Source organism: Onychostruthus taczanowskii, unplaced genomic scaffold (genome assembly GCF_017590055.1).
Source record: "Onychostruthus taczanowskii isolate IOZ18803 unplaced genomic scaffold, ASM1759005v1 scaffold169, whole genome shotgun sequence".
Classification (NCBI taxonomy): domain Eukaryota; kingdom Metazoa; phylum Chordata; class Aves; order Passeriformes; family Passeridae; genus Onychostruthus; species Onychostruthus taczanowskii.
The window spans coordinates 532,099-542,607 of NW_024498895.1; positions in this window are offsets into that span (position 1 = coordinate 532,099).

A 10,509-nucleotide genomic window follows, 5' to 3' on the forward strand; every position below is an offset into this window, starting at 1 on the left:
GCAGACACCCGATGGCCCAAGTGGCTTCACTCCAAGGGGCTCCTCCTGCTTCACCCTCTCTGCTCCTTGGTGGCTTGGTGATTCATGGAGGTGTCAGCTGATGTCCAGCACTAGACATCCTGATAACTCTTTCCTTGGAAGCACAAGTGAGGCAGGCAGTCGGATTGAAGCCCCAGAAGGGATGAAGTTATCAGCTCCAGCTCCACCCCTTTCACGCTGAGAAGTTGTGAAGGCTGAGAATGTTTTTGTCTGACTGGTATTGAGCGGGACTTTGAATTGTATGCTCCATGGAAAAGGGGACAAAGATATTTTTAACCCTTGCTGGAAGTGTTCAAAGCCAGGGTGGATGGACACACTGCAAGGTGTCCCTGTCCCTGACAGGGGGTTGGAATGAGACAGTCTTTAAGGTCCATTCAACCCAAACCACTTGATGATTTTATGATTTAAGATTTTGTAGGCAACCAAGTGATGCATTTCCTGTACTCATGAATATCCAGCTTGGTTTACCCTGTCTGTAGATGTTGGGAATTCTCCAGGTTTAACCCTGGAAATGGACTTGGCATAATCTGCCTAGACAATTCCATTAATTTATGCCACTTGCTCCCATCTTCCGTGGAAAGGAAATAACTGCATCTGGCCACAGATGAGATGACCAGAACAAAACCCCCACCCAAACATCAGCAGCACTGCTGGCCTGACCAGAGATGAATTAAAGGATTAATCCCAATAAATGGTGTGAATTCCCAGAGTGCTTTCACTGCTCCCTGGAATTGCCAGCCCAGCCTGAAGGCAATGCTGAGGTGAGAAAACAACCCACGAGCATTCCTAGCCTCTCATCTAATCCATGATCCCTGCCCACTCTTTCCAAATCGTTGGCTTCCTCATCATCCCGTCCAAAGGCAGGGAAGATTTATATCCTGTCCCCAGGTGAGGGTGTTTTTCCTGGGCTGCGGAGACGACCGGGAGAAGATGAAGTTCTCCCTCCTTGCGGTGCTGGCTTTGGTCCTATTTGCAACTCAAGGTGAGGTTTGCTCCTAGATAAAGCATAGCTGAATGTTTTAAAGGTAGGAGTGCCTCATATCCAGGGAGAGAAATGGAAGAGAGCTCCTCTGCTCTTGGAATGGTGCAGGTAAAGGATACAATGCTCGTTTTGGGGTTTTTTTATCTAGAATCTCAGTCTGGGTGTGTGAAAAGGTTATTTTTTAATCAGAAATTTCCATGTCCTGCTGGATTTTTATGGAAACAAGACAGAAAAAAGGAGGCAGTTCCCTGGTATGCCTTTGCAAGATTTTCCAGGGTGTTTTCCTGTCGGGATGGTGCAAGGCTGTGGTTATTCCTAAATTTTGATGAAGACAGCACAATGCTCTGTGTTCCTGGTCCATGAGGGCCACACCTCCAGCATCTGGCCCTGTGCAGCTGTTTCCACCCTTCTCCAGGAGCCCACAGCTTGCTGACTTCAGAGATTTTGGGACAAAGTCAGGGAATTAAGGAGAAGTTGGGATGTGGGCTGAATGGGTTAATGGTGGTGGGTATTTGCATAGTAATTGTGTTATAGATGGTGCATTTTATTTCATGGAGAGATGGCAAATTAAATCAGAACCTTCTTTAAGGAATATGATCCTATATCCTCTATCAATCAGAGAGAATAAGACTTTTCCTCATTTTGGAGAGCGGGACAGGCTTTGCCAGTGCTTGGAATTGTGCCACACGTCTGGTGCACAAAAAGAATTCTTTGGAATAGTTATTTCTGGCTCATTGTGGCCTAAGAATACCTTTCTGCTATTTAGCTTTGTTCACTCACCAGAACAGTGATCCTGACAGATTTCCAAGTGTTAACAAGGCCCGGGAGACAGGGAGGTTGTCCTCAGTGCCAAAATCAAGCCTGGCCTAATCCACGTTGGATTATCCAGGCAGTAAAAATTAAGCATTCACTGCATGTGTTTTAGGGCTGAATTCTCACAGCAAAGACTAAAAAATCCTTTTCCTCATCTTCTCTGTCCTTTAAACCAAGTTCTGGATTTCTTTTGGGGGGCACTGATGTCCCACCCAAAGACAAAGGCGTGGGAGCCTGACTTTTCTAAACCGTGGAGGTCCCAATTAACCCTCTTCATCTGCCAGTGCTTTCTGCCTAATTAAGCTGCAGTTTAATAGTCCCCAGCAAGTAGAAGAAGTGACCCCAGGCCTTGGGACATGCCTGGAAACTCCTCCAGGAGCCCCTGCCCTTCCCTACTCCAAGCATCACATCAAAATTGGTGCCCTCGGCCTATCAAATTGAAGGAGGGGAAATTTAGGTGGATATATGGAAAAAATTCTTCCCTGTGAGGGTGGTGAGGCCCTGGCACAGGATTCCCAGAGAAGCTGTGGCTGCTCCATCCCAGGAAGTGTCCAAGGCCAGGCTGGATGTGGCATTGGAGGAGTGGATTGGATCTTTCAGCTCCATGGCTTTTATAGACCTGCACCTTGTGCATTTGGGATTCCATGAAAAGTAGCGAATGATTTTTGCTGCTGGCATTTCACAGAATCCCAGAATCATCCTCAAAATCCTCAAGTCCAACCTTTGATCACCACCAGAGCTCTGAGTGCCATGTCCAGGCATTCCTTGGACACCTCCAGGGATGGGGACTCCACCACCTCCCTGGGTAGCCCCTTCCAATGTCTGACCACCCTTTCCATGAAGAAATTCTTCCTGATGTCCAACCTAATGTAGTTTGAGGCCTTTTCCTTTTGTCCTATCCCTTGGGAGCAGAGCCTGATCCCACCTGGTGTTCCCCTCCTGTCAGGGTATTGTGGAGAGCCAGAAGGTCCCCCCTGAGCCTCCTCTTCTCCAGGCTGAGCCCCTTTCCCAGCTCCCTTCACTGCTCCTGGTGTTCCAGACCCTTCCCCAGCTTGTCTGGACTCACTCCAGCCCCTCAAAGTCCTTCTTGTCATGAGGGGACAAAACTGGATGCTGGATTTGAAGCGTGGCCTAGCAGTGCCCAGCACAGGAGGACAATCCCTGCCCAGGTCCTCCTGGCCTCATCACAAGCCAGGATGATTCCATCTCCTTCTTCCCTGCCTTGTGTCTCTTCCTGCAGCAAATTCCCTGTACTGCTACACCTGCAACTGGGAGCAAAGCAACTGGAGGTGCCTGAAGGCCGAGAAGTGCTCCGACAAGGACGAGTACTGTGTCACCAACGTGGCCTCCGTAGGAATCGGTAAGTGCTGGCTCTGGATCCCCTCCTGGGCACTCAGGAGTGGGATGTGAGGTCTGGGCTGCATTTGTAATGTGCTGAGGAGTTGATGGGAAGCACATGTTGGAGGTGGAGCCCTTCCTAACCCAGCCTGGTGGTGCTGAAGGTTTGGAATTCTCCTCCCCATCACACATGGAGATTTTCCTCTTCAGCTGTTGTTTTGTTCCTGTGTTGAAAATCAGGGGACATTAAGAGAAGAAGCAGGATCCTTCAGAGGAAGAATAAATACATTTGAATCTTGATTCCTTGTTCCCTGTGAGCAGAGCCCAAATCCAAGCTGGCTGCACCCTCAGGGAATTGTGGAGAGTGAAAAGGTCCCCCCTGAGCCTCCTTTTCTCCAGGCTGAGCCCCCCCAGCTCCCTTCACTGCTCCTGGTGCTCCAGACCCTTCCCCAGCTCCATTCCCTTCTCTGGACCTACCCCAGCTCCTCAATTTCTTTGTTGCTTGTGAGGGCCCAAAAAGTGATAAATGATTTGAGGTGTGGTCTCACCAGTGATAAGAAAGGGGAAAAAATCACTTCCCTGGTCCTGCTGGTCACACTATTTCTGATCCAAGCCAGATATAGAGGGAAATAGAATTATTTCCCTCAAGCAGAGAAGCCTGGAAATGTGATTTACATCCAGGAATGAATGTTGTGATTGTAAAAAATTCTTGATATGAGGATCCATGCTGGGAAGTGCTGGATGCCCAGCATGATGTGGAATTCCTTGTGTAGGAGGTCACCAACAAGTCCTGGACTGTGGTGGGACCAGGATGGCTCCCATACTGATCTCTGGGGCTGTGGGGGGGACAGTGGGACTCATCAACCCAACTGCATCCTGCACAAGGATCCCTCAACAAACCCCGTTGCTAATCCCGCTCTCTCCCTTCTCTGGACCAGGCTTTTTGTCCCTTTGGAAGAGGATCACCAAGAAGTGCTCCAGCACCTGCCCACACCACAACTTCCTCCTGGGCCTGGCTACCTACACCTCCTACTGCTGCCAGAGCTTCCTGTGCAACCTGAGTGCATGCCCAGGGCCCCGTCTGGCTCGTCCATGAGGTGCCAGGGTGTCCCAATCCGTGTCCTTCTTCACCTGCCCGGTGCTGCTGGGAGAAAATGGACCCAGAAGGACTGAAGAGCTTGGCCAGATTCCCCCAGGAGGATGTGGACAACAAACATGAGGAATAGATAAAAGTATTGTGGTCATTGTCTTGTCCTGTGGTGTCTCCCAACCTTCTTCTCGTTTTCTTCTCATCCTTGAGCTCTGTGGCTCCAGCATCCCCACCAGAGCTCTGAGTGCCACATCCAGGAGTTCCTGGGACACCTCCAGAGATGGGGCCTCCACCACCTCTCTGGGCAGCTCCTTCCAATGCCTGACCACCCTTTCTGTGAAAAAATTCTTTCTGACATCCGACCTGAACCTTCCCTGGAGCAACTTGAAGCTTTTTCCTCTCATCCTGTCCCTTGTTCCCTGGGAGCAGAGCCTGACCCACACCTGGCTGTCCCCTCCTGTCAGGGAGTTTTGGAGAGCCAGAAGGTCCCCCCTGAGCCTCCTTTTCTCCAGGCTGAGCCCCCCCAGCTCCCTTCACTGCTCCAGGTGCTCCAGGTCCTCCCCCAGCTCCGTTCCCTTCTCCGGACACGCTCCAGCTCCTCAATGTCTGTCTTGTCACGCTTTGTCCTGCAGCTTTGGGAGGGAGATGCTCCCTCTGCATCTCCAGAGGGGTTTCTCCTGGAATTTTATCCTATTTTGGGTGCAGTTGGAGCCACAGAATGGAAACTTCTGGGCAAAAATAACAACCCCTCTTACCTACACATCTGTCCCCACCTCCACTTCCAGCATCATTGGGAATCCCTTCCTTCACATTGCTTTGCTGTTGTTGGAGCCACACGTCCTCACCCAGTGCCAGCAAGTCCCTGGATTCACAATTCCTACCGCTAGGAATTGTGTCTTCCAGCAATCCATTAATTCACCTTTTCCTCAGCCATCCTCCGAAGCAACAGCAGGGTAATCATGGAATATCCTGAGTTGGAAGGGATCCACAAAGATCATCAAAGCCCAACTCCTGGTCCTGCACAGGACAAACCCAAAAATCCCACCCTGTGCCTGAGAGCTTTTTCCAAGCACTTCTGGAACTCTGTCAGGCTTGGTGCTGGCACCACTTCCCTGGGGAGTTCCAGTGCTCAAAGCCCCTCTGGATGAAGAACCTTTTCCTAAAATCCAGCCTAATATTCCCTGACACATCTCCAGTTTTTTTCCTCAGGTCCCGGGTTTCCTCTTCTCCCAGAGAGAAGAAATTGGTGCTTCCTCCTATCCTTCCCCTCATGAAAAGCATTTGCAGCATTTGGGTCGAGCTGCTGAGGAAACTTGGAGAGGTTTACAGGGAAAACAGATTCCAGAGAGGCCAAATATTTGATAGAGATGTTTCCAGAGGCTGCAGAGAAACGAGGGTAAAAAGGGGCTGGAAAAACAAACAACGACAAGACAACAGAGGTTTTTCTTTGCCAGATGTGCTCTGAGTGCCTCTCCTTTCTCCTAAACAACACTTTTTGGAGTAATTTTACACTGGAAAAATAATGGGAATGCTTTAGCTCGAGTCAAAGCTCCCAAATCTGCAAAACATTCCTCAGCCAAGGGATGACACTCTGTGTTGTGCTTCCAACCCAAGCCTGGTAAACAACGGGGACAAAAGGGGCTTTGAGCTGTGCTGAGCAGGGCTGCCTCAGGCTGGAGCTTGGGGCTGCTCAGGTCAGAGGATTTCTTTCCAAATCCTCCAGAACAGGGAATTTTCAGGGGTGTGTCTCTCTTTTATTAATCAACTTCAGCTTTCCTTCACCCCCTCCTACCATGTCAAGGAGCCTTTTCCTCTTATTTACAGCACAGTCTCTTCCCAACCCTCTTTGGGAATTTTTATTTCCCACTCTAAAGCAATTCTAGCCCCCTCCCCTCCCTCAACCCAAAATTCTTAATTTACTCATCACACAATATTTCCTCATAAAAACATCAAAAAACAACAACAACAAAAAAGGAATTTGTGTGGTTCTTCTCCTCTGTGCCAGAATTTTTCCGCTCTCTGAAAGCACTGAGGAATCCCAGTTGGACAGACTCTAATAATTAATATTTCATTGGGTTGGATTTATTCCTCCTGCAGTCGTGGAGACAGAAGCTCCCCCAGCCTGCAGGAAAACACAGTTGGGATTTTTTTTTTTTTTCCTGCTTTAAAGCAAAACTGGCTGGGTTTTTTTTTTGCTTGATTTGCTGTGCCTTTGCTGCAGAAAAACTTCCTTGTATCCATGGATAATAGAAAGGGAAAATAAATCATCCTGAGCATGGTTGAAGAATAAAGGGTTATTTTTTTACAACATAAAAAAATAAAGTAAAAGAGAGGAGGTTTAGATGGGATATTGGAAATAAAATTTTATTGGGAAGGGAGTGAGACCCTGGAATGGATTACCCAGGGAGGCTGTGGCTGCCTCATCCCTGGAAGTGTCCAAGGCCAGGTTGGATGGGGGTTGGAGCAATCTGAGATAGTGGAAGGTGTTCCCATAGCAGGGGGTGGCACTGGATGATCCTGAAGGTCCCTTCCATTCCAAACCATTCCGTGATCCTACAATTCCCACTGCAGCTCAAAGATATGGAAATCCCTCCTCCTGTAATGCCAATCAACCCTGGTGGCAATTACTCCTCTCCAAGACATCCGAGATGTGCAGGAAGGAGAGGAGGGTGTGATTCCCAGCCACTAATTTTGGCCAGGAATTAGGGCCAGTCGGGACCACGGAGAGATGGGAGTCATTAACACACGGATGAGGCTGCCCAGAAAATTACCCTGAATTCTGTGGTGCAAGGCAACACCCACCCCTTGGACTGGGAAGGTGTTTGGAGGATCCTAAACAAAAAAAAAAAGGCTGTAAAAAACTTATTCTCCTTGCTCTGAGCTTCTCTGACCCCATCCAAAGACTTGGACAGGGGTGAAGATGCTCCAGAGGCTCATCCCACTGTTATTGCAGGAATTTAGGGAGGGAATACCCCAAACATGGGTTTGAACATGGGGATAAAGGGGAGGGGGAGGTATTGTCCTCAAAGGCATGGAAAAAGCTCCTTGGAGGAAGAATTCCCTGAGCATGGCACTGAAAGAGGCAGCACAAAGCAAACACAGAGTCCTTTCAGCGGCTGGAGCTGGCAGGATCACGTGGAATTGGGATGGAGCAACACTTCCAAATGGAATGATAAATGCCTGGCTGTGGATAATCATCAGTTTAAATACCTCAGGGACGTGTTGGATGGAGTTGTGACGTGGTTCCTTCAGGTCCAGGATAGTTGTCACCCTTCATCTCTGCTGTCAGAGCCACCAACAGCCAAATCCCGTGGAGAAATTGATCCCTGTACCAATCCATGTGTGTGGGCGAGGCTGAAGTGTGCTGGGAGGGAGGGGGGAATGGGATAGAGCCATCAAACCTTTAAAAAAGAGGGAGAGGAATTCTCAAGGCAAGGATCCATGGGAGAGGGGACACCAGATGGTGGCATGTGACCAGTGGCCACCTCAGTGTCCCCCTGCCACCCCCACCACGAGATGAGTGTTGGGCCAGGCAGGAAAACCCCAAACCTCCTCTCTGAGGCGCAGCGAGCCCAGAGCTGTTTCCTAACTCTTTGCAGGGTTCAGGGAAGGGGGTGAGGTCCTCCTTTGGTTTTGGGTTTCCAGGGTGACCGGCTGGATCACAGAAACCAGGGAATATGGAGAGGGGAGAAGTGACCAGGCTGTCCCCAGCCAGGGATGGATAAATGCATCTCTGAGCTTGTGACACTTTTCTGCTGGGAGTTTGGGTGGAAAAGGTGCAGGAAATTCAGCTTTGGGGGAAATTCCAGCTTTTTGGGGAAAACAGGAGTTTTCCAAACCAAAAGCTGGAAGCTGAAATCTCTGGAGCTGTTTGGGGTCAAGATGGAATCAAACAAACAGACAAACAAACAAAAAAAAAAACCAACAAAAAATGTGTTTTAAGGAATTTTAATTCTCCTTTTTTTTTTTTTTTTTTTTTTTTTTTATTTTTTTTTTTTAAACTTTTGGTGTCATTAAACACATTGGATTTCCAGCATTCCAAACTGAAATAACTTTTGGGGTTTCATGTCCTGGCCTTATCCAAATGCTGGATGCCTCAGTCTGCCCCACAAACTGCAGATTTTGGGAAGACTACCCCTTGCCAGGACAGCACCAGAATGGCTCCACTGAGACCCCCAAATCTTTCCAGAAGTGAATCCGAAGGATCAACCCTTTCCATGCCTAAGTGAGTTGTTTGAATCCCAGACTGAGTGAGGAAAATAAAACCAATTAAAAAAAAAAAAAAAAAAAAGTGGCAAAACTAAAAAAAGCCCACCCGCCTGCGAGGTGGGATTTGATGGAAGTTGGCACTTTTCCATAAAATTTCCATTCCTAGGGCACTAATGAATATTCTGAATTGCGGGAGGATGGGAGGACGACACACAACAATTTTTAAAAAACACTTTTAAAGGAAATTCTGGCTGCTTTCCAGCACGAAGAGCCGGAAAAAGCCCACGAGAGGGAGCTGCTGCCTCTGTCCACGCAGTGCTCCAGCCCATGGAGAGCCGCTGATCCTGGAGCAATTTCCAGGGAGAAAAGCGAGCAGCCGTGTGAGCGATGAGCCGGGCAAGGATCCATCCAGGCTGTGGGTCCATCCTGCTGATTCCAACCGAGCCGACAGCAGGTCCTGGCCATTCTCCAGTGTCTGCTTGCTCCCATGCCATTGGCAATCGGGGATGTGCCTTGCTTTGGACTCTGGGATAATTCTGGAACACCCTGTGCTAGAACAGGGGGAATTTCCACCCGAATCCCAAAGCCCTGCAAGGTTTTAATCCAGAGCTTGGGCAGCTTGGAAGGGGGTGTTACCCTCTGTCCTACTCTTGGGAATCCCCAAAATTGTCAGGATGGGCCTGGCAGCATGAAGGGAACTTTATTTTCTTGGCACTCATGAAGTTTTGGGGAGTGAAGAGGGGATCAGAGTGGATAGGGCTGTGCCTTTTAGCCCCATTCTGGGTGACTTTTCCTGATTTTCCTGTGCATTCCCTCTTGCATTCCCTCTTCCTATGCATTCCCTCTTTGCTGTGACTGCTTCCTGCCCCTCTAAATTCCACTGGCTCCCTCCAGAAATGGTCACAGCCAAAACACGGGGCCACCACTTGGCCTAATAATGGAAATTCCACTTTTCCCCTCCTTTTCTCTGAGCTTTCAGCCTGTCTTCAGCCCGATTCCTTCAGCAATTTTAGGGAAGTGGAGCAGGATAGAAGTTCTCAAAGTTTTTTTGGGAGAGGGTGATCCAGGTGGGACTTCAAGCTTTCCCACCACTTCCCTGTGTCTGACCTCACGAGAGTCACTCGGTGTCTGATTCATGTGATAAAAATGGAGATAACAAATCCAGGTGACCTTTGAACTCTTTGGATCTCTATCCTTTGGGAATGTTTCATCCGGGGATGACCTTAGAGCAGGATCAGGAGGGTCAGGTGCCCACCCACAGTGTCTGGGTCTCTCCCAGGCCCCTGCAGCTCCGTGCTGCTCCAACTGCTGGGAATGCTCCTCCTTCCCACAACCTGTCCTGGCAACGCTGGGGCTGCTCCCACGTTGCTCCCTCCTCCAGAAATGCTGTTCCTTCACTCACTGGAAAGCTTTTTTTGGGGAGTTCTCTTAGGAACCAGGCCTGCAGAAAGACATCCCAGCCCTCCTCCTTGTCACAACGGAGCTCGTTGTTGGCACAGAGGCGAAGATGAAGGTGTGGCCATTGCTCAGGGCCTCAGTCACTTGGCCACTGCCTGGTTTGGTGTCACCAGGGTGGCAGATCTCACATGGGCTGAGGTTGCCCAGCAGGTCTGGTGGGTTAAAGGACCCCTTGTTCCACTTGGAGGGTCCTGATGGTGGAAAGAGAGGAGCTCTGAGACCAGGATTTGGTCCCTGGAATGTGTAATGTCCTCATGGTGTAAACAGAGGAGCTCTGAGACCAGGATTTGGTCCCTGGAATGTGTAATGTCCTCATGGTGTAAACAGAGGAGCTCTGAGACCAAGATTTGGTCCCCAGAGTGAGGTGGGTTCCAGGATGGGATGCAGAGCCCTGTGTCCTCAGAAAACCTTGGAAAGCTCCTCTGATCTGCTTCCCCCTCCACGCCCAGCACTGTCACAGGTCTGCCACAGCACACAGGACAGCAAGGAGGAGCTCAGGGATCAGCTCCACCCTGGAAAATTGGGAAACCGGCTTGCCTCCTCCTCAGCCAGCTCCCAGCTGGATGTCAGCAGGGAACAA